General features: G+C 41.4%; 1 protein-coding gene across 6 annotated transcripts in view; it reads left to right on the top strand.

Moving 5' to 3' along the window:
- SASH1 (SAM and SH3 domain containing 1) overlaps window positions 1-22,011 on the top strand; it is an 835,969-nt gene that overhangs the window by 697,351 nt on the left and 116,607 nt on the right. The window lies entirely within an intron of this gene.

Genomic DNA, 22,011 nt, shown 5'->3' on the forward strand with positions numbered 1-22,011 from the left:
AAGAATCCTTGTATTGTATAGAAACATGTTCAGGTCTTAAAATTTCACAGAATGTTGGGATCACTTCAGTAATGTTTCTTAACCTTGGACCTTGGCTTTTTTAATTTTGTCGTGATGATAATGTTTGAGTAATAAATGTAGGAACCAATAAACCAAAGTAGTTCGCAAAGACACAGAGCTTACGTACCATGAGCAGTGAAGTCAATCACTGTTAGTTCATAACAGCTGTGACGTCTTATAATACATATCAAAGACATAGGAGTATATGCTGTCACATTAATACTTTACACCTCTATAGTGCCATCTACCCAGAGATCTCAAAGGGCCTTTCAGACAAAACAACTATGCAGTGGAGCATCCCTATTTTGTACAGGTAAACTGAGGCGCAGATGACTTGCTGTTGATTCACAAGCCAGTGGCAAAGCCAAGAATAGACTCGGGTCACTTGACTCTCACTCCTGTACTTTCGCTGCAAGACCATTCACGCCTTCAGATACGTCCAATATTGTGAAACGCCTAACATGCAGAGGAGGCTTGTGAGCCTCCTGAATTTGGTTTGTAGACTTTTGGATGCATGTATTTACTGTCTTAATAGCACAGAGAAGCAGAATACTACCATCTTTCCCTTCCCCACCTCCCTGCCCCACCTCCACCTGATCCATAGCATAGACAGCCAAGTGACCCTGGGAGCAATTAGTGACTTTCTATTCCTGCAGCAGTTGTGGTTTATGAGATGGACCACATAGGGCTGCTTTCTTTCTTTGAGTCCAGCAGCCCTGCCACATAAAAAACTCTCATTGACTTCAGTGGGAGTTGTGCAAATGGAAGAGCTTCAGAATCCGGCCATAAGAAAATAACCTCCTGTGCTCAACTGAAGTTAGTTAATCCTTCTTGATTTATTTTTTTAAATGGAAACAATATTTCATTTTTAGCATGCTTACCATGGTGTAACAAATTAAAAACTGTGAAGAAAAAGCTTTCATGCTGAAGTTTTGAATGTTTAAGATTTGCATGCAACTCTGTTGCGGGGGGCTCCGTATGGAACATTCCACAGCGTGCAGACAGCGGAGCCTTCTGCATGAATAAGTGAATGGAACAGTTTAGCGGTTCAATCTAATCCCGAGATACCATGCTGTCTTCCAAACTGCCTTAGTGACTATTCCAGATAAGCTTTGGCAGTTATAAAATCTCCTTCCTGGCACTCAGGAATTTTGGAAGGCAGCTTCTGTGCTGGGTAACGAAGCATGCGTTCTGGCTGGAGAGAACTCCCTTCCATTTAGACAGATGGGCCTAATTTGGCTCTCTCCATTCCAGAGCTCCAGAAAGCAGTCTGGGGAAAGCCATCTGAGCTTAATTAGCTCACATCAAAGATGCAGAACTTCGTGGTGAGTTAAAAAGATATGAGCTAATGCAAGTCAGATCTGTGAGTGATTTCACCGGCTGTTGCTTTCAAAGGGAAGTTAGTCTGAAAAGTGGCTGTGCAAAAATGGCATCTTTCAGTGGCTTCTGCGTCAAATGTGCGCTCACTTTATGAATAAAAAGGATAACTTTTTTTGAACTGTTAGCCCTACGAGCTAGGTAGAGAGAGCCTAGTGGTTGAAAATCAAATTTAATGTTACATCCATTCTCAGTACAATGATAAAAGTTTTTGGGACATCAGCTAGCCATTCTGTTGATAATGCACTCTTCCACAGCTATGTTGTCCCAGCAGTGCTGACAGCAGCAAAATTTTTGTGGTTGCAAACTTTACTTGGAGGGTACATGAGGAGCAGGTGAGGGTCATGTCGTCAGTAATACATTGTTGATTAATAGATTAATATTACTATCTACAACTCTGCTTTAAGCTTGGAGTTGATTTAAATTGAAGAGCAGATGAAAGTGGCTTGAGGAGCACCCAGAAAACAGGAGAAATAGTGTCCCATTCATTTTTGTCTGAGATTTTAACCACAGCTTGCTGCTGAATTTTCTTTTAGGGCTGTTTTAGCCTGCCACTGTACTACAAAAGCTATTCTTATTAAGTAGGGGGTTGCACATGTCATAACCTGTGTAGGCCAAGCTTAGTGCAAGTTGTTGTTAATAATGTATGTTCCAGAAGCACCCAAAGGCTCCTGTCAGGACTAGGACCTCACTGTGCTGGGTGTTCTTATAAATGCAGATGATCTGTCACAGTGATCTTATAGTCTAAAATACAAAGGGTGGGGATGGAGATCTAACATACAGGTAAATGAAGATGGCACAGTTTTGTTATGTATAGATCCTAGTGACTTGTTCAGATGAAAGTCATTGTCTTTTGAAGTCCAGTCACTGAAGGGAAGAAATCCAAAAGGATGGACTCTTTACTGGCGCTGCCCTATATACTGAGAGTTTTAATTTTCTGGGGAGAAAGTTTTAATATCTTAGTTCTAAATTTTGCTCTGTAATCAGCTCTACAGCCATGCCTATCAGACCATGTCCATTTTGATCTGGATGTCCTGCTCCAGGTTGGAATAAAAAGCACACAGCGAAATTGTTCTGGAGAACAGTATATCTTGCATCAACAGAGCGGTGGCTGCAGATGGATGGCAGCTGCAGATGGATGGAAAACAGAGTTCTATAAACAAGGATTATTGTTCCAAACTGTAATGTTATCAAGGCTTTTTAGTTGGTCCCTAACCACAATAACTGTGTTTTGCATTTGGATTTTTGCCTTTGTTTTTATAATGGCGAATTTGCTGGGTTTGGGGGCATTAGTGTTTGTGAACAGCAAGGGAGTTACCCACGTTTGCAAACATTTGGCCTGTTCCTGCACACCATGTGTTTTCTTGGCTGGGGAAAACTGCAGTCAGAATAGATTGTGGCTTTTCAAGCCTATAATGGATGGATCACTGGTAATATTCAACTGGACATCTGTTAAAATGAAGTTATGGACAGAAAAATGACTCTGAAAATGGCACCTTGTTACTGCTCATATCTGTTTCCCCTGAGTCTTTGGCGATGTATCTGCTCAGTTTACTGACATAAACAAGTTTGTAGTGCTGTCAGCAGGGCACCACAGAAATGATATAGCTGTGAAAGAGCATACATAGTCATCCATCACCAACAATCACCAGTAAGTTCTGATTCCAGGATCTCTATTGTGGCTGATGATCTGTAAGGCAAAGAAAATACAGCTTGAGATTCAGATAGATTGAGTTTGTGCTTGTCACCTGCAAATGAGAGAAATGTTTGGACTTGTAAGCTGCTCAAATTAAAGATGGATGTCATTGAGAAGCAATAAATAAGGAACACAGATATGCCACTTTCGTTTTTCCTTTTTAATAATCTCTTATAAATATTTTCATATGGAAAGAAGAGACCATCCAGTATCTTTTAATATATACATTGTAAATCCACCCTCCTAATCCCTTATGTTCGTAAAGTGAGTATTTATTTATATATATATATATATATACACACACACACACACACACACACACACACACACACACACACACACACACACACACGCGTGCACATGTATAATGTCAGAAAATACAAATGAACACAAAACAAAACCTTTTTTCACCACCAGCACACTTAGGGTATGTAATCTTTGTATGCCACTGTGACTGTGCATAGTTCTGAAAGGTGCTGGGCAACCAATTGTTGGTTCACAAATTGTGTGTGCAGCAGGGAAAAGTGGGGGAAGATGGCACAAATAGGTCAATTCATTAGCCTTTCACCTCTGGAGAGATGGATTTAGATCACATGGAAAATGAGATCATCCACTCTCTAGTGAATGTTTGGCCATATCACAGAACTACCATACCGGTTGTTGATGAGGCTAATTGAGCTAGTCTTTGCACAAGAGAGATCCAGATTAGAATAGCCATGTATGTTGTAGGCCACAATTGATGTGTATTTAGGGAACTGTGTGTGTTAAAGTACCTACCTGCATTATACCCAGTTCCAGGGGTGAAAGTAACTTAAAGGACTTACCGGTACACCAGAGTTCTGGGTGGGGGTGGGGCCTTTAAGTCCATGGGCCTTTTAAATCACTGCCGGAGCGGTAGCTGCAGTAGCAGTGGCTGGAGCCCTGGGCCCTTTAAATTGCCTCCAGAGCCCCGCTGACGGAGCCCTGGGCCCTTACCGTGGGGTTCTGACTGCAATTTAAAGGGCCAGGGGCTCTGCTGCGGTAGTGGCAGCCAGGAGCCCCAGGCCCTTTAAATCACCGCCCAATCCCCGCTCCCAGCCACCGCCACTACTCTGGGGCTCCAGCAGCAGGGCTCTGACCACAATTTAAAGGGCCCGGGGCTCCAGCTGCTGCTGGGAGCCCGAGACCTTTAAATCGCCGGCCTGGGGAAGCTGCCGCCTGCTGGTACAGTCGGCGATAGACCGGACCGTCTTTCTTTCACCTCTGCCCAGTTCTGTTTCTTTCTGCTGTTCACATATATTAAATTCAGTGTCTCCTAAAGTAGATGGGTGTTTCTTACCACAAAGCTGGTTGTCTCTGCTTTTCAAATTCAGGATTATCTTTTTATCTTTTTTCTTTGGTTAGTACTGTTGGGATGCTTCCATTTCACTGGAACAGGATTCACTGTTTTGTTTTGTCTTGTTGCCTGCACTGGGCTCCCCAAAATATAAACAACATTTGGGTTTGTTTAAAAAAAATGTAGAGAACAGAAGGCTAACTCTGTACAGAACACACAGATAAAACCTTCATAAGTGTGGAGAGTTTACGAGCCTCATTAGTCAGACACACACACATGAAGCAGAAGTAGTGGAACACCTGAACTTCTAAAGAATTTATTTGCTGCAAACTAGTTCAAAAATGGTTTGTGCCTGTATATGATGGATGTAATGTGGATTTAATATATTGGCAGCCCCAGGCACACAACTTCTTAGGCTTTATCTACACTAGTAAAATTCATGAGCATTTTTCTTCACCAGTAGGAGGAACAATGGAAGCTGTAGAGAGGGAGCCAAGCATTTTTAGCATTATGTCATCTGACTGCACTGGGGCTCTGCTTCAACATTAAGCACATGCCTGACTTTAAGCATGGGAATAAAGCAAGGCATGTATTTAAGTACCATGCTGAACCAGAGCCTAAGATAAAAGGGTGGTAAAAACACCTGCACTTTCTCTGTGCTAGCACCACCATTGCTACCTCTGCTGGAGCTGAACCAATGCAGGGGGAAAAAAACCTGATCAATTCTACCTTAGAATCCTATTAAAACCCCTTAAGCAAAACACATCTATTTTACAGGCAAAATGAGATGGCTGTACAGGCTGGAAATTTGGCATATGTGGAGTAATGGTTATTTTGGGGACCTTAACTACACATTTCCATACACTTATATTTGTGGGGGTTTTTTGTTTTTTGTTTTTTTTTTTGAAGTGTAACCTCAGTTTGGCATTTCCAGGCTTTCTAGCATTTGCATTTTTTTGACATCCCCAAAAGGGATGGTTCTCTTTAGTGACTGGTAGATACTTAGTCTTAACTCTCCTTTACTCAAGTCTCTCCTCCCCCTCCCCCGTTTTGTTTAATATGTGGTGTAAATAGGTAGCTCACATTTATCAAATATTATTTAGTAATTATGGTAACAGAATCCCTCCAGATATGTAAGCCGGTTTGTCTACTAGTTTCAATCTTATAGCACCATCTCTAGTGATTTTCTTGTTTTTTTTTAAATTCAGCAGGACTTCTACTTTGAACCAAAATGAATTTGTTCTCACTGTGCTGTTGTTTGGTCTTAGAAAAGTTGCATATCTGCTGGCACTGGCAAACTGGATTTTTATTAACTCTGTGATCTAATCTAATCAGAACCTGAGGACTTGATAGAGAAAAAACTTGGGTTTGGTGACTTCAATTCCTTCTGTGTCCCGTCCCGTGTCCCCCATGTAGGAGATAACAAAAAGGAAACAATCATGTTACCCAATGTGAAAATGGCAGGTAAATTTCATTACGGGAATAAAACCACTTTTGTAAAAATAAGAAACAACAACAAAATAAATACAAAATAAAAAAGACAGGAAGACATCTCTTTAAAATAACTATCCAAACCTAAAACAAACACGCTTTTTGTGGTATGCAGCTGGGTTTATTTCTCATTTGCATATGATTAGAAGAATTCCAAAATGCCAGTCAGATTGACACTAATCTGAGAAAGATAGCAAATGCAAGCAGGCGCCACAGAGGGGGGGTGGGGGAAGAGAGCTTCCAGAATGCTGTGGAGTTATTCATCAGCATCTCGGAACACTGTGCAATGTACCAATGTTTTTCAGACAGCTACTACTTGTGAGTAGGTGGCCCCAGCTGCAGGAAAAGATGGGTTAGTACTGATGACTTGCTAGATACAGTGGTTGCATTTATGAAGTGGCTACGTGGAGTAGGGTCTAATAAAATGGCAGCCAATATTTACTTAAAATTTGCATTTAATGGTTCAGTGTCTGAGATTTCTTAGTGGTTTTGTATTCAGTTTGGGCCAAAGTCTGATATCCTTGTTGAACAGAGTGCTGCTAGACTAGAGGAAGAGTATCAGAATCTGGTCTAAGATGAAGGTGCTAAAACAAAGAATGGAATCTCCTAGGAAAATGAAATCCCTCGCCAGCACATCCATGCTTTTCCCTTCCTTTGTAACAATGTGCTGTTGTGTTTTTTTTTTTTAAAGTTAAATACAACTCTGTTAGCAGATTCCTTCTTTCACCCCGGGAATTGTTGCTCAAACACTTCAGTCAATGTATCCACATATGTTGAATCTGACCTACAATAGAGATTCAAAATGTCAGCCCAGCCCCGCACTTGCTTCTGTGTTTCCTAAGCTTCTGAATAAATTAGCAAAGCCTCTGATCCTTGAGGAATAATAAAGATGTTTCAGATAAATGTTCAGAACTCACTCCGGTATTCAAAATGTGTAGCTATAGCACCAGTATCAGCCTTGTGGGCCACCCAAGAAATGTACGGATCCTCCTCGAGAGTGTGTTCTGAAGCTGATTAGAACCACATTGTGAATATCTGTGAACATCTGGATATGTTTCCCCCCCACCCAGCAGATTTGTCCCCCCAATAAAGCTGGCCAGAGGGAGAGAAACTTCCATCTGTGAACTCAAGGAGATTGGTTTCTCTTTTGTCTCTGTCCCTTCTCTTCTTTGAGATATAGGTTTTGATGTTACACAGTTACACTCCTTTGATCTCTTGATCTTTTATAGCATTGTGTAAATCCTTTATTTTTGGCAATGTCGTCTGAAGCAGACACAAACAGTTCCATATCAAACAAGGTAGTTTGTGATTGTAGGGAGATAGAAGTTAGTTTGGAGAGACTGATCAGTAACCAAAATCGTCATGCAATCTCTGCATTCCCCAAGATAATAAAATGAATGACTATCAACTAAGACCCCCGCTCCCCCCTATTATTTATACTATAATAAGTTTTGCATCTTACATAAGGAAGCAAAGCAATGTGAGATTACTATGGCCGGTAGGTCCCTACCTCTTAATTTTTGGTTATTAAAGTAAATTGGGTTATGGAAGTAATGACATATATTATATACATATATGTGAATATGAACTGGCAATACTTTGCAAAAGGATTGAATTTCATCATTTTAGCAAAAGGATTAATTGATAGAACTTCCGGTATTGCTGGGCATGACAGGCAAAATGGGGTGGGGCTTTAGAATAAATTCTTTCCTAATGGTAAATCTCGCAGCAGCAACACTTGGAATGTGAGACTGCCCCCATTAAAAACGCTGGTTAATAATAATCGCTTTAAATCTGTCTGCTACCTGTTGTTGCAGAATTCCTTGAAGAGACGACTGTAATCAGTTGGTCTAGGTCTATATGGGGAGTTAAGCCAAAGACTTAGATAAAGCAGGAACAAGAAATCAAAGAGAAGAAGAATCAAATTAGAGAAGCTTTGTCCAAGACAAATTAAGGTGATAAGAAAACAATAAGTGGAAGAACTTTTTTCTGAGTGATAGACAGAGAACTGACTGAAAGTTCTGTCTGTCTGTCTCTCTTTCTATATATGTGCTCATGTGTCCCCCCCACCATAGTATCTGAGCTGATACAGTCCTGCTTCACAGCAGCCCTTGAGAGAAAAGCTAGCTTAAAGCTGTACGGCATGTGAGAGCCACTGCAAAGTCATGTAAGTGAGGGGCAGAAAAGAATTTGAGCATTGGAAGTCATATGTTCATATTAAGTTCATATGTTTCATATTATCAACCATACCAAAATAATTGAAGGCCAAGTAATTAGAGCCTTTAGTTGCTAGCCTACAAGAAATCTATCAAAATATTTTTATTTAATCTTTGTATAGCATGTTCGATCTTCAAAGCACTTTACAAACATTAAGTTACCGGCCCTAAAGGGTGTGATGAAAGTTAAGTGCCATTGTCCCTGGTGTGTGTGTGTGTGGTTTTTTTTGTGGGTTTTTTTTTAAAACAGATGGGCAAATTAAGGCCTCATCTGCTCTTGGATTTCAAGCACTGGTGAAGCTGTATCCATGGAAATTTCCCTAGTGTAGCCACAGTTTTCATCACGGTACCACAATAATTACCATGTAAAAATTTGTGTAAAAATTACACAATTTTAAATTCAGAGCAACTAGGTTACAAACAATGAAGTTAGTCTGGATTTAAACCGGTGTAACGAAGAGCAGAATTTGGCTACAGGAGTTAATTATCTTGTCCAAGGCCAGTGAGTCAGAGCTAGGAAAAGAATTTGGCGTATGACTACATTGCAACTCGTGTAGACGTATTCAGCCTGGCTCTCGTCAAGCTAGCTCAGGTAATGGAGCAGTGAAGCTGCGGCAATGTATGCTGTCGCTTGGGTAACTATCAAGGGTTCTGGGCAGGCTTGTGCAGCCTGTAATGAAGTAGCTTCATGCTCCGGTACCCAGACTAGCTAGATGAAAGTGATTGAAGTATCAACATACTTTCTAGTTCAAGTCTCATGTTAGTCCACTAGCCCACACTAAAACAGAAGATATCCTGTTCAGAAAGCTCATTAAATATTTCCCTGAGTTGTGTAGAATGGGAATTTTTTAATTGAATTATACTACTTTGCTCTGTTGCATACAGAGTCTGGAGTTGAGCAAAGAGGTTAAATAACACTGCAAAACTATAGAATTGATGAGGTCTCTATTATTTGACAGCAGGTAGACCACCATCTCCAAATCCCTGCCCCAAATGGCTCTTTGCCTGATTTAAAAGGTGATGGTAGTCTTGTATAGACGCCAAACCAGAGAGGTGCATTACCTCATTGTGAAATTAGCATGGATTTTCACTTGGATAACGTCATTAGATGACCCTAGAGATATCCTCAAAGAAATAAAGGTGGTGTTTGCGGTCCTTTTAGGCTCCAAGGTGATGAATACCTCAGAAATGTGAATACTGTGCTGAAAATTAAATTAATCTTAAGAATCAGTTATAAAACTCATGCTTTTGGACTTTATTTGCATATATTAGGCAAGATAGGGTTGGAACTTGTGAAAGCACTAGAATATACTTAACACTCCTTTATCTGAAAGCTCTGTATTATCTCTGAGGTTTCTTACCCTGGGACTCCTCAGTCACAGAACTTTTAATTTTGTGAGCAAGGGGAGACCCATGTTTTCTTATCTTTTATAGATTTTTCCTTTAGTGTGAAGCATTTGATAGTGAGACCTGAAACTCTTTGAGAAACAATTCTGTATACAATGCAGAAGAAGAGCTGTAGTCCAAACAGCTATAAAGCCAACTGCTTAGTGCTCAGTTCATTGAAAAATCGATGAATGTATTCAGGTGCTAAATATAGATTAGGAGCCTCTAATTCTGGCTGTTTTAAATATAAAATATATTTGATTTGTGATTAAGAATATAATTTTTAATCCATTTGAAATTTGTCCATAATCTTGAATAGGTAGGCTGTCCTTTTCTGTTTTTAAGCCTTTTAAAACATCCTTTAATCAATTAATTTGCATCAGAAGAAAGATGGACCTAAAGGAATCTGAATCAAGCCAAAGAAAATTTAGACTCAATGTCAGGAAAACTGTCTGTTTAGATCTATTTGATAATGGAAAAGCCTCCTAAGGGAAATACTGGCAGGACTACAACTTGTAGCAAACTTAAAACTGGTCAAAGCATTTCAGATTAACTGTAGGGAATTACCTGCATTGACGAGGGGGATGGACTTAGAAATTTACTCTATGAAGTTACTATGGTTCTGCGATGACAGTTGTCTGCCAGGGTTAGAGAGAAAGGACAGCTGAGCTACATTCGGTGTTTGTCAGTGGATCAGTTTGGTTATGACTTTTGAGTGGCAGGTGGTAGTCTGTACATTCAATTTTCTAGTCATTCTTGATGTACAAGCCACTACAGGTGGCTTGTTTGTGGTTACCCCAGTTTAATACCAAAGCTTGCTGTGTAAATTCTTTAAAATAATTTTAAATCAATAAAGAGAAGAAATACCACAATCTGCATTAACACTACAGTCTTCCCCTCATATTGGACCAATATCAGAGGAATCCTGGGAAGCTGCCATTGTTTTAGAATGACATGGTGTAATAATGGAATATGAATCACAAGTTCAGCAGTTTTGAAGACGAGCAATATTGTGCATGTGACTTTTGTATCAAATATATTTGCTTATCAGAATCTTATTCATTTGTTGGTTAAGACAAACTGTTACTACAGATTCTTTGGGTTTCTCTGAGCTCACTACCATCCTCACTGAGCTCTAGTCTGTTCAAAGGGGAAGGAAAAAGGGGGTGGGGGAGAAGGGTGTGTGTGTGTGTTCTTGGGAGCTTCATGCTCCCATTTTGCTAGTCTGTCTTTTGCAGGCTGCTGTTGGAGGGTTTGCCAGAATTCTTCAGCTGTTTTGAGTGTTCCAGCACAACAGGAGCTGAGGATTGTTGAAGGGAAAGGCCTCATCTCCTGGAAATGTGGGAGCAGAATGAGGAATCCAAAGGCACTTGGAGTGAATTCATAAAAAGTTGGGCTCCATCACAGAATCCTTCGATGTTGTTGGTAGAAAAGAGGAGGATTTCTCTTGTGTTCTGTGACATAGTTTTGTTGTTCCCACTAGAGCGCAACCAGAACAGTAAAGTCCAATTTTAAAAAAAACTGTGTGTTCTGGTGGCTGTGGAAAGACTGGAATCTGGAGACATGGCAATGTTTGCTGCATAATAATTCTTTTTATTTTTATAAATAAAAAAATAAGCCCAGGGTACTGCCTAGTAACTTAAAATACTATAAAATTAAAGAATAATCAAACAGGAAAGCAATTATATAAAGCCAATTAATGTGACATCACTTTGATTTATCTTACTTTCTTCATATGCTCCTTTTTAAAGGGGAAATGGGATTAGCCAAGATGGATATTTGGACCTGTCAAAAGCACCATCACCCAACAATGCTCTTTCATTCCAAGTATTTACCACACCCACAATCTAGTATCTGAGCACCTGAGAGGACTCGAGGGGGAAGTCGTTTTATTATAGCTACTTATTTATTATTTGTATTACTGTAGTGCCCAGAGGCCATAGTCAGAGATCAGGGCCTCTTTATAGTAGGCATTGAACAGATATATAGGAAGGGACAGTCTTTGCCCCCAAAGATCTAACATGCTCGAATAGACGAAACAAAGGGTGAGAAAGGAAACACGAGCGTGGAGAGGGGAAGGGACCTGCCCAAGGTAACAAAAAGATTAGTTTCAGAGTGGTAGCCGTGTTAGCCTGTATCAGCAAAAACAACGAGGAGTCCTCGTGGCACCTTAGAGACTAATAAATTTATTTGGGCATAAGCTTTCATGGGTTAAAACCCACTTCATCAGATGCATTGAGTGGAAAATACAGTAGCAGGTATATATACGCAGTACTTGAAAAGATGGGAGTTACCTTAGTGATTTTTCCTCCCTTGGTATTCTACTGTTAATTGAATTGTCTCGTTAGCACTGCCCCCCCTCCCCCACTTGGTAAGGCAACTCCCATCCTTAAAAAGATTAGTGGCAAGGCTACTAATGGAACCTGGTCTCTGTCCTGTTCCCTGTTCACTGAAACACCCAGCCTTTTAGGTTACTAGATAGGCAGGAATTAACTGCCTCTGTTAGAGACAATTTTAATCCAAGAGTTTGCTATCAGGGAGCTTGTAAATGAAAAGTCAATTCCTATTTCACCAAAGACAGTTTTAGTAACCTGTGAGGAGCTGAAGTTCAGAAACAAGATACTTAAAGCATCCAGATCTTGAGACTAGCTTCTAAGAATGGCAGATGTTTAAATTTTGCCTTTTTTTCTTGACTCTGTATGTGACTAGTGATTTAAGCTAGGATGAATTCTGTGGAACTGTAAAAGCTTCCTGAATATAAAGGGCTATTATTAGTATTATTTTTTTTTATAGTATGGCCCACGTTATTTTAAGCAGTGACAGGTTACCCAGACCCCTAGGATTGGTTATCTTTTATGTGTTTATAAATCTAAAATACCTTCTTCTTTTTGTTGGCTACCTGAATTATAGCTGGGAATCAAAAACATTTATTTCAGTGTAAAGTACCTAAAATTTAGGATTGATGGTAAACTCCCAGGAGATATGCATTGTGCCACTAGTTTGTGTACAGGGAGGAGGAGTGAGGAACATACAAGTTCAGTAGGAAACAGCTTTCACATTTATGTCCCTCCTACATGGAGTAGGAAAAACATGGCAGCATCTCTTACAATTCTTGCTAAATGGTGAGAATGAAGTTTCCCTTTCCTGGCTAGTGTAGACATGGTCTAAATTCTTCTACTTCTGCCATCTTTGATCCTTTAGGAAAGCCTGAAGGCAAAATTGTTAAATATTGACCTATTCTCTACCTTTATTGACAGTAAAAGCAACATGACTAGGGGAAGACATTTCAATCAGCTCTCCGGATAAATTAGTTCATGATGGATTGTCTGTTTTCCTCTAGCTCCCCAGATAAATGGCTCATTTAAGGCAGATTTTTTGAAATTTGGTGCCATATTGCTGACACTGAAGTGCAGTTTGATTATCTTTGCTCTTCTTGTACATACCTCTAAACTCTTTCTGGATGTTTCAAAGAGAATTTATAGCAATCCTTTTAGTTAGCGTCAGCTGTTGGAGAGCTCTGTTTTTAAGATATAAACTGTATGAAAGATTGTTACAATTTTTTAAATTCTATACACATAACTGCATATGTGTATGGATACACAAAGCTGCATTTAACAGGCTAGCATTTGTCCACTGAAGATCCTTCATCTATAGATATTTTTACACCCACTTTACTTTTTTCACTGTAATATCACAGTCCTTTTTCACCCTCTAGTGGACTTCAGGATAAGAATATAGTATTTGCTCTAAAAAAAGAAAGGAGGACTTGTGGCACCTCACAGCCGTTGGCAAAGACTTGAGGCCTAGTAATTTACTTCTTAAGAAATCTGACTTAAATCTTTATACATACAACAGGACTTCTTTGTTTCCTCTCACTAATGATACTCACTGGTCGATCAATCTTTGTCACCTGAGGGATGCCATGAAAGTTATCAGCTTCATTTTCGGGGGCGGGGTGGAGCACAGTCCAGTGACTAAAACTTAAAAGCTTGATGGTGTAGTCCATGCCATTCATTTTCCAAATGAACATGTATTCTAGAGTGAATCATAGAATATCAGGGTTGGAAGGGTCCTCAGGAGGTCATCTAGTCCAACCCCCTGCTCAAAGCAGGACCAAGCCCCAACTAAATCATCCCAGCCAGGGCTTTGTCAAGCCTGACCTTAAAAACTTCTAAGGAAGGAGATTCCACCACCTCCCTAGGGAACGCATTCTAGTGTTTCACCACCCTCCTAGTGAAAAAGTTTTTCCTAATATCCAACCTAAACCTCCCTCACTGCAACTTGAGACCGTTACTCCTCGTTTTGTCATCAGCTCCCACTGAGAACAGTCTAGATCCATCCTCTTTGGAACCCCCTTTCAGGTAGTTGAAAGCAGCTATCAAATCCCCCCTCATTTTTCTCTTCCGCAGACTAAACAATCCCAATTCCCTCAGCCTCTCCTCATAAGTCATGTGTTCCAGTCCCCTAATCATTTTTGTTGCCCTCCGCTGGACATTTTCCAATTTTTCCACATCCTCCTTCTGGTGTGGGGCCCAAAACTGGACACAGTACTCCAGATGAGGCCTCACCGATGTTGAATAGAGGGGAACGATCACGTCCCTCGATCTGCTGGCAATGCCCCTACTTATACATCCCAAAATGCCATTGGCCTTCTTAGCAACAAGGGCACACTGTTAACTCATATCCAGCTTCTCGTCCACTGTAATCCCTAGGTCCTTTTCTGCAGAACTGCTGCCAAGCCATACGGTCCCTAGTCTGTAGTGGTGCATGGGATTCTTCCGTCTTAAGTGCGGGACTCTGCACTTGTCCTTGTTGAACCTCATCAGATTTCTTTTGGCCCAATCCTCCAATTTGTCTAGGTCACTCTGAACCCTATCCCTACCCTCCAGCTTATCTACCTTTCCCCCCAGCTTAGTGTCATCTGCGAACTTTCTGAGGGTGCAATTCATCCCATCATCCAAATCATTAATAAAGATGTTGAACAAAACCAGTTGAAAAACTCCGCTTGATACCGGCTGCCAACTAGACATCGAGCCATTGATCACTACCCGTTGAGCCTGACAATCTAGCCAGTTTTCTATACACCTTATAGTCCATTCATCCAATCCATACTTCTTTAACTTGCTGGCAAGAATACAATGGGAGACCATATCAAAAACTTTGCTAAAGTCAAGATATATCACATCCACCACTTTGCTCATATCCACAGAGCCAGCTATCTCGTCATAGAAGGTAATTAGATTAGTGAGGCATGACTTGCCCTTGATGAATCTATGCTGACTGTTCCTGATCACTTTCCTCTCCTCCTAAGTGCTTCAGAATTGATTCCTTGAGGACCTGCTCCATGATTTTTGCAGGGACTGAGGTGAGGCTGACTGGCCTGTAGTTCCCAGGATCATCCTCCTTCCCTTTTTTAAAGATGGGCACTACATTAGCCTTTTTCCAGTCGTCCAGGACCTCCCCCGATCACCATGAGTTTTCAAAGATAATGGCCAATGGCTCTGCAATCACATCCACCAACTCCTTTTAGCACTCTCAGATGCAGCGCATCCGGCCCCATGGACTTGTGCTCATCCAGCTTTTCTAAATAGTCCCGAACCACATCTTTCTTCACAGAGGGCTGGTCGCCTCCTCCCCATGGTGTGCTGCTCTGCTTTAGGGGATATTGGAAGCCTGTAGCATTTTAACCATGAAAATGCAATCCCGACAGCACATAGAAACTTGTATTATTCATGCAGACAAAAACCACTTAATGGAATGACACAGGACAAGTCCCAACTTCTCACCTTTTTAACCTGAGGGAAATGGCACCTTTAACTTAACACCTAGCAGCAATACCAGAGGAAGCAGGGAAAGCAGACAGAATGTCTTAAATAATACTGTCTTTCAGCCGTCTGGAGTTGCATTCCTCTGAACATTGCTATGGAAAATAGAATTGGCGTGTGTGTGTGGAAGGGGAGGGGGCTCTGAAGGACCATAACGCTGCTCTGTGTGCCAGGCAATAAAAGAATGCACCTTTAATAGCTCTTTTAATAAAACTGATCTGCTAGAAGCAGTCCAAGAATATATTGACTATGAAAGCCTGTTGAGTTTTCAATGGCGTCTGACATCTGTAACAAATGTGTGGCACCAGACACATTACCAATCCTGTTGAGAGCATTAACCTAATTTTCTGGTTACTCACCATGGGTCAGGGTTAACACCCCATCACTCCATTCAGTATGCCTAAGGCTGTGATTTAGTCACAGGTATTTTTAGTAAAAGTCATGGACAGGTCACGGGCAATAAACACAGCCTGTGACCTGTCCATGACTTTTTCTAAAAATACCTGTGACTAATTCTTGGGGGGTGGTGTGGGGAAGCTGTTGCTGGGGAGTGGGGGGAGAAGTGTTGCCCAGGGCCAGTGGCATCAGCTGCCGGGGGCCAGGGACCACAGCTGCTCTGGCCTGCTGCCCGGGGACAACTGCCAGGGGCCACCCAAGCAGCGGCTGGTGTGGCTGTCCCTGGGGCTGCTCCACCAGTGGCTGGTGTGGCTGTCCCTGGGGCTGCTCCACCAGTGGCTGGTGTGGCTGTCCCTGGGGCTGCTCCACCAGTGGCTGGTGTGGCTGTCCCAAGGTCTACCTGAGCAGCTGGCCCCGGAGCCAGCTGTTTGGGCAGCCCTGGGGTCAGCCACATTGGCCACTGCAGAAGTTACGGAGGTTGTGAAAAGTCACAGTATACGTGACTTCCGCGACCTCCGTGACAGACTGGGCAGCACTACTTATGTGCTTGCCTTGGTATCTCAAGCCCCCACGCTAACTCTTTGTGTGAGGTTGAAGATTGTTTCTGTAGCTGCTTTCTTGTTTTTTGCTGCCTTACTCCATTTTTCAGTACTATTGCAATACAATATGGTTAGAGGCCCATTGGGGATGGGGGTGGGGTGTTTCTTCTTTAACTACATGTTATAATCACAGGTGGTCCCCTCTCCCCCAAGATTTACAAAAGACACTGGACATTGATCTTATTTTTCTTTATTGATATTTCCCTAGTAGTGAAGATGGAGTGACATGTTTATTTTTCTAGATCATCGTCTTATATGAAACTTAGCCTTTGCACACGTAATGAGTGATGACACTGGCTTCCGGGCCTTTCTTCCTTGATAATGGAGCTAGACAGCAGTTTCTCCTTCCACTTTTTCCTTTTTGATGTAGCAACAGAGATCAAGTATATAAATAGCAGTGTTGGCAGAAATAAGGCAAGATACAGGGTGTGTGTGTGTGTGTGTGTGTGTGTGTATATATATATATATATATATATATATATATATATATATATATATTGAGAACTGAGCAGTTATATTACATGCTTCCTTAGTCTTTAGAATAGTTGCAGATAAATAATTCTCGAAGTGTATTTAAATATCACATTCTATTGTGATGTTACAGTATGAGACCAGTCTTTGTCTGTAATATTAACCAGAGAATCCCTGACATTTACATATGCCCTTGTGGAGAGATGAGGCAGAATTTACCCACCTCAGCACTGAAGTCGCACCTAGTTTAAATGATTTATTCAAAGTAAATTATAAACCATGGATTGATTCAGTGAAGACTTACCATTTGAAAACCTTTTCCAGCCTCTTTATTAAATATGGTTACCATTATTAAAACAAAGGCTTTGTTTTATTCATTATGCCACTTGTAGTCACTGCTTATCGATTTCCGCTGCAGTCCTTTCCATGAGTTTAGTCAGATGAGTTATGTCCTCTTGAACATTATTGCTTGCTTGTGGTGTTGTAAGGAAACAGGAGGTCAACCCAACTTGCAACATTACTGCCAGTCATCTTATTTTAAATGTAGTAGAGGATTAAAAATAGATTTTGGTTTTTGTCTAAGTTTTACAAAACCTGTTAACATGAATGTTTTATGTATTTTTTTTAATTCCATGTAAAGCTTTTACTTATTTCTGTATAATGTTTACAGTGCAAATATTTCTGCATCTTGCTAATGCATAAGGAACTTGAAATAAAACTGGTTAGGGGGAAAAAAAAGGTGACCAGTCAATTTTCATTTCCTCTAATCCTACGTTCCTCACTCCCACTGAAATTATAAATGCTGAAAAGTAGAAAACTTTAAGAAACCAAATCTACCGCAATTTAAGATAACTCAAAACAGATGAAGGAGCTGTGTTCTTCTGCAGTGTTATTGCTTTGGAAACAGAATCTTGATTTTGGCGGGTGAAAACCCCATTCTTTCTCCTTGAAAATATTTGTTATTTTTTTTAGTCAATACATTAAGTTCTGATTCTATCACTTTGCTCATATTGAGTAGTGCCTTACTCCACAAATTGTGCCACTGAAATCTACCTTTTCACTTTTTTTCCTGAAAGTGCTGTTCTTTATCCAAAAAGTTTGTTCCATGCAGCAAACAAGGGATCTGCCCCTAAGTGGTATTTTGAAGACTATAAAACAAATGAGTGTACACAGAGATTCACTCTTCTCCTTCGTGTAGCAAAGAATATGAGGAAATAGAATGTCCTAAAGCAGAACATATGTTTCTGCCACAAGAGTCTAGTCAACTCTATAATTCATAAGGACTGCTTCCATTAATATCAGTGATGGTACTTTGCATTCATACAGCACCATTAATATAGCAACTTACATCCAAGCACTTTACAATGATGGATATTCTAATCCCCATTTCACAAGTCATAAAATTGGGATACATAAAGTTAAATAATTTACACCAGGTGTCTTAGTTCCTGATTCAGTGCCCTTTGAAGGAAAGACACCCATTGTCTTCAATGAGCACTGGATCAGCACCACCGTGAGACAATACTCTGCTCCAAGTACTAGAAAATGGTGCTTCTTTAGTTGCATTGCTGAATAACAGAAGTGGTTCAAACAAATGACTTGTGTTCCTGGTGCTGCCACTCATGGTATCCAATGCGATCCGCTGCTGCTGGCTCCTGAACGTTCTTGAAGTTGGCTATGGGCCATTTCTGGATTTTTACTTGCCAAGATAAACTTCCTCAAAAGTACAGTAAAGTAAACCAAACTCACTAAGTGTGAGTGCAGCAATATTTGTCCTTGGTGAGCATGTTGCAAACCTCAGGAAACGTGCCAGAGATACATGATTGTAAGTTTATGCTCTCTGTGGATGGATGGCCAGAGGAGCAGAGGAACCAACGTAAAATAATGTTTAAAGGATTTTTAAAAAAGAATAGGGCAGACTGTTCAGTGGAAACTATATCTACAAATGGATTTAAATATGTGCGTGTGTGTGTGTATATATGAATATAGTTGACACTGCCTTTTTAAAGAATCCAGAAATGGTCATAGTCTTGTGCGCTCATGAGAGAGATTTCTAGACAAAGGCAAGGAACCCTATGCATGGTTCCTTTTGTCTAATCTACCTGTTTTGATGGGGACGCTACTTTCTGCGGTCAGAAATGTGAGTCTATACCATGGATATTGGGGTATAGAAGCAATTACATTAAGTCTACCTATCAGATTTATGGCATTCATAAACATCTTGGTTTAATTAGGGGCCCAGTGCTACATACTGACGTTTCCTTATTCCCAAAGTGCACTTTCAATAACAGAATTAGTGAATGTGTTCTCAAAACTCAGATAGCTAGGTGAGGAGAATTCAAATTTGATATTTAAATTGATTTTTGCTACTGTGTGTGGTATAAATAAGGTCACAATGCTTGAAATTCATGGGACTGCATACGTGTGTTTCAGGATTGGGGTCCGAGATTGTATGAAAATTGCCAGAGGTTAAATCATGGGTAACTTGCTGAATCTGAATTAAGATTCAATCAAAATCTTAGTTGAACGCATAAGGCTTTAGTGAGGAAACATTTGTTAATGGAAATGGGACTGCCAAAGGTTTGCATTGAGCTGGGAAGTCACACGGATGTGGTCATTGTTTGGGATTTTTTCTGTATTTTAATTTGAAAAACTGTTATCTACTCTGAAATGTAAAGAGCTGACGATAACCATGAAGTCACATAACTCCAATGAACTGTATAATCTACTCAGCAAGAGGCCAGGTAGATTACATCTGTCTGCTGACTGTTATTTTCACAGAGGCTGCATGAAAACCATCAAGAGCTCCCATCTGCTTCAGCCTTCTCATTTACTTCTTTCTGATGTATACTGACACACAACATTACTTCTCAGCAAACTAGTCTAACTAAAAGGTGTCCGCGTGTGCACAACTTGTTAGAACTTGTGCCTCTGCTTTATGCGCAAGATCAGTTTTTCCACCCTTTAAAAATTACAGGTGGGCATGTTTTTGTGGTTAGGAAGTTGTGAATTGATCTAGACTTCAGTGTGAGTGATTGTGGACATTACAATTCATGAGACTGCCAAACCTTCTTGAAATAAGCTAATTCATGAGACCTTTCTATATGTTGTTCTGCATTTTACTAGCATCAGTACATTTTGCTTACATGTAGGGGATTGAGAAGTGATTTTTTTTCTTTTTTAAGAGATGTCAGCCAGTTTACTAACATTTACGGTCAGGATATGAAATATTTTTTGTTTAGTAGTCTCCTGTACTCATTGGGACAAATTGTATTTTAGCTCACAGAACAGGTATTTGTATATCATACCTCATAAAGCAAACCAAGAGACCTTCTGGACCCGAAGGACCTCATCATGGCTTGCCATAGCTGACAGGAGATTATATACATCTGTCTACCACCACTGAATTTAAGACCTGTAGTGAGGGGATTTGTGCTTACTCTCTGAGGAAGATCCCAGTGATGTTCTTCCAGAGTTTTTCTTGCTGACTGACTAATAGCATCAGGACCTGAAGAAAAGCTGTGCGTAAGCTCGGAAGTTTGTCTCTCTCACCGACAGAAGCTAGTCCAATAAAAAGATATACAGACAAGATGGGTGAGGTGGTAATAGTATTGGAGTCGACTGTCAGCAGAGGCATTGGCTTTGTAACTTGGTCTGGCCTGAAATTTGGAGCTTTGAATGGCCACTAGCAACAAGAAAGAGGGAGTGAAAAAGGAGGAAAGAAAAGGAGGAATGTTATAAGATGGTTTTTAATACTTGTATGGTACCTCGAGCTGGGGTGGGCAAACTTTTTGGCCTGAGGGCCACATCTGGGTATGGAAATTGTATGGTGGGGGGTTGGGCTCTGGGGTGGGGCCAGAAATGAGGAGTTCAGGGTGCAGGAGGGGGCTCTGGGCTGGGACAGGGGGTTGGGTTGCAGGTATGGGGGGGGTGAGGGCTCCAGCTGGGGGTACAGGAGGAGGCTGGAACCGAGGGGTTCAGAAGATGGGACGGGGATTGGGGCGTGGAAAGGGGTCAGGGGTGCAGGCTCCAGGCAGCACTTACCTCAAGCAGATCCCGGAAACAGCGGCATGTCCCCACTCCGGCTCCTACCTGAAGGCGCGGCCAGGCGGCGCTGCACGCTGCCCCATCCACAGGCACCACCCCTGCAGCTCCCATTGGCCATGGTTGCCAGCCAATGGGAGCTGTGGGAGCCACGCTGAACAGGGCAACGCCCAGACCCCGCTCCCCGACAGGAGCTCGAGGGCCTGATTAAAACGTCTGAAGGGCCGGATGCGGCCCCCGGGCCGTAGTTTGCCCACTTCTGTGTCAGAAGGTCACAAAGTACTTCGTCAAACAAACCTATGAGACATAGTAGGGAAGGACTATTATATCCACATGGGTGACCTGAGACATGGAGAGCTCATGTGACTTGCTTGAATTCCTCCTAGGTTCCTGTTCTAACCACTGAACCACACTGTCTCACAAAGGATGAGAGAGAAAGCACTTTAGCTCTCATTATGTATATATTTTTAAAGAAAATACTTTGTCACTGGCACCACAACAGATGATTCTCCATTTCATTCTGGATATGCTGTGAGCATTTGGCTGTGTTATAATGAGAGAGAACAGATGCAGACTGTAGCTGCTATTTTTTTTTTATGTGATAGCTTGAGTCACTTTTATTTAGGTTCCTCACTGTTAGAGAGGCCAGATCAGAGTATCTGCTGCCAGAGCACATTAAAGTAATGAAAAAGTGCATGGGGAGTGGGGGAAGAGGAGATATCCTTAGGCATCGCTGGATGACAACACTCAGCGGTGCAGTTTTGTGTAGGACCAGCTTAGAGGGGAGAAGGCAGTGGGTGTAATTCACCTCACTTCCCATCTGAAGACATGGGCCATCTGTTATAATAAATAAGTAAATGTAATCACCATAGCATAGGGCCACCACCTTGCTGAACTTGTCCCCCACATGCCGTTAATCCCCAGGGGGCTGTGTGCTAAACTGGCATGTTCCACCTTCATGCTTCCCGCTGTGTTCTCCTCCCCACTCTGCACTTTTCTCTGCTCTACTGCTCTTCCAAGCTTCAGCAGATTAAACAGACAGGAGAGGAGGGGACATAAAATGATGGACTTGAACTTTGTGTCTCATGTCAGTGGGGAGTGGGAGTCTGTCCTCAGGGCTGAGAGGGTCAGTGCA

This window comes from Natator depressus, chromosome 3 (genome assembly GCF_965152275.1).
Source record: "Natator depressus isolate rNatDep1 chromosome 3, rNatDep2.hap1, whole genome shotgun sequence".
In the NCBI taxonomy this organism is placed as follows: Eukaryota; Metazoa; Chordata; order Testudines; family Cheloniidae; genus Natator; species Natator depressus.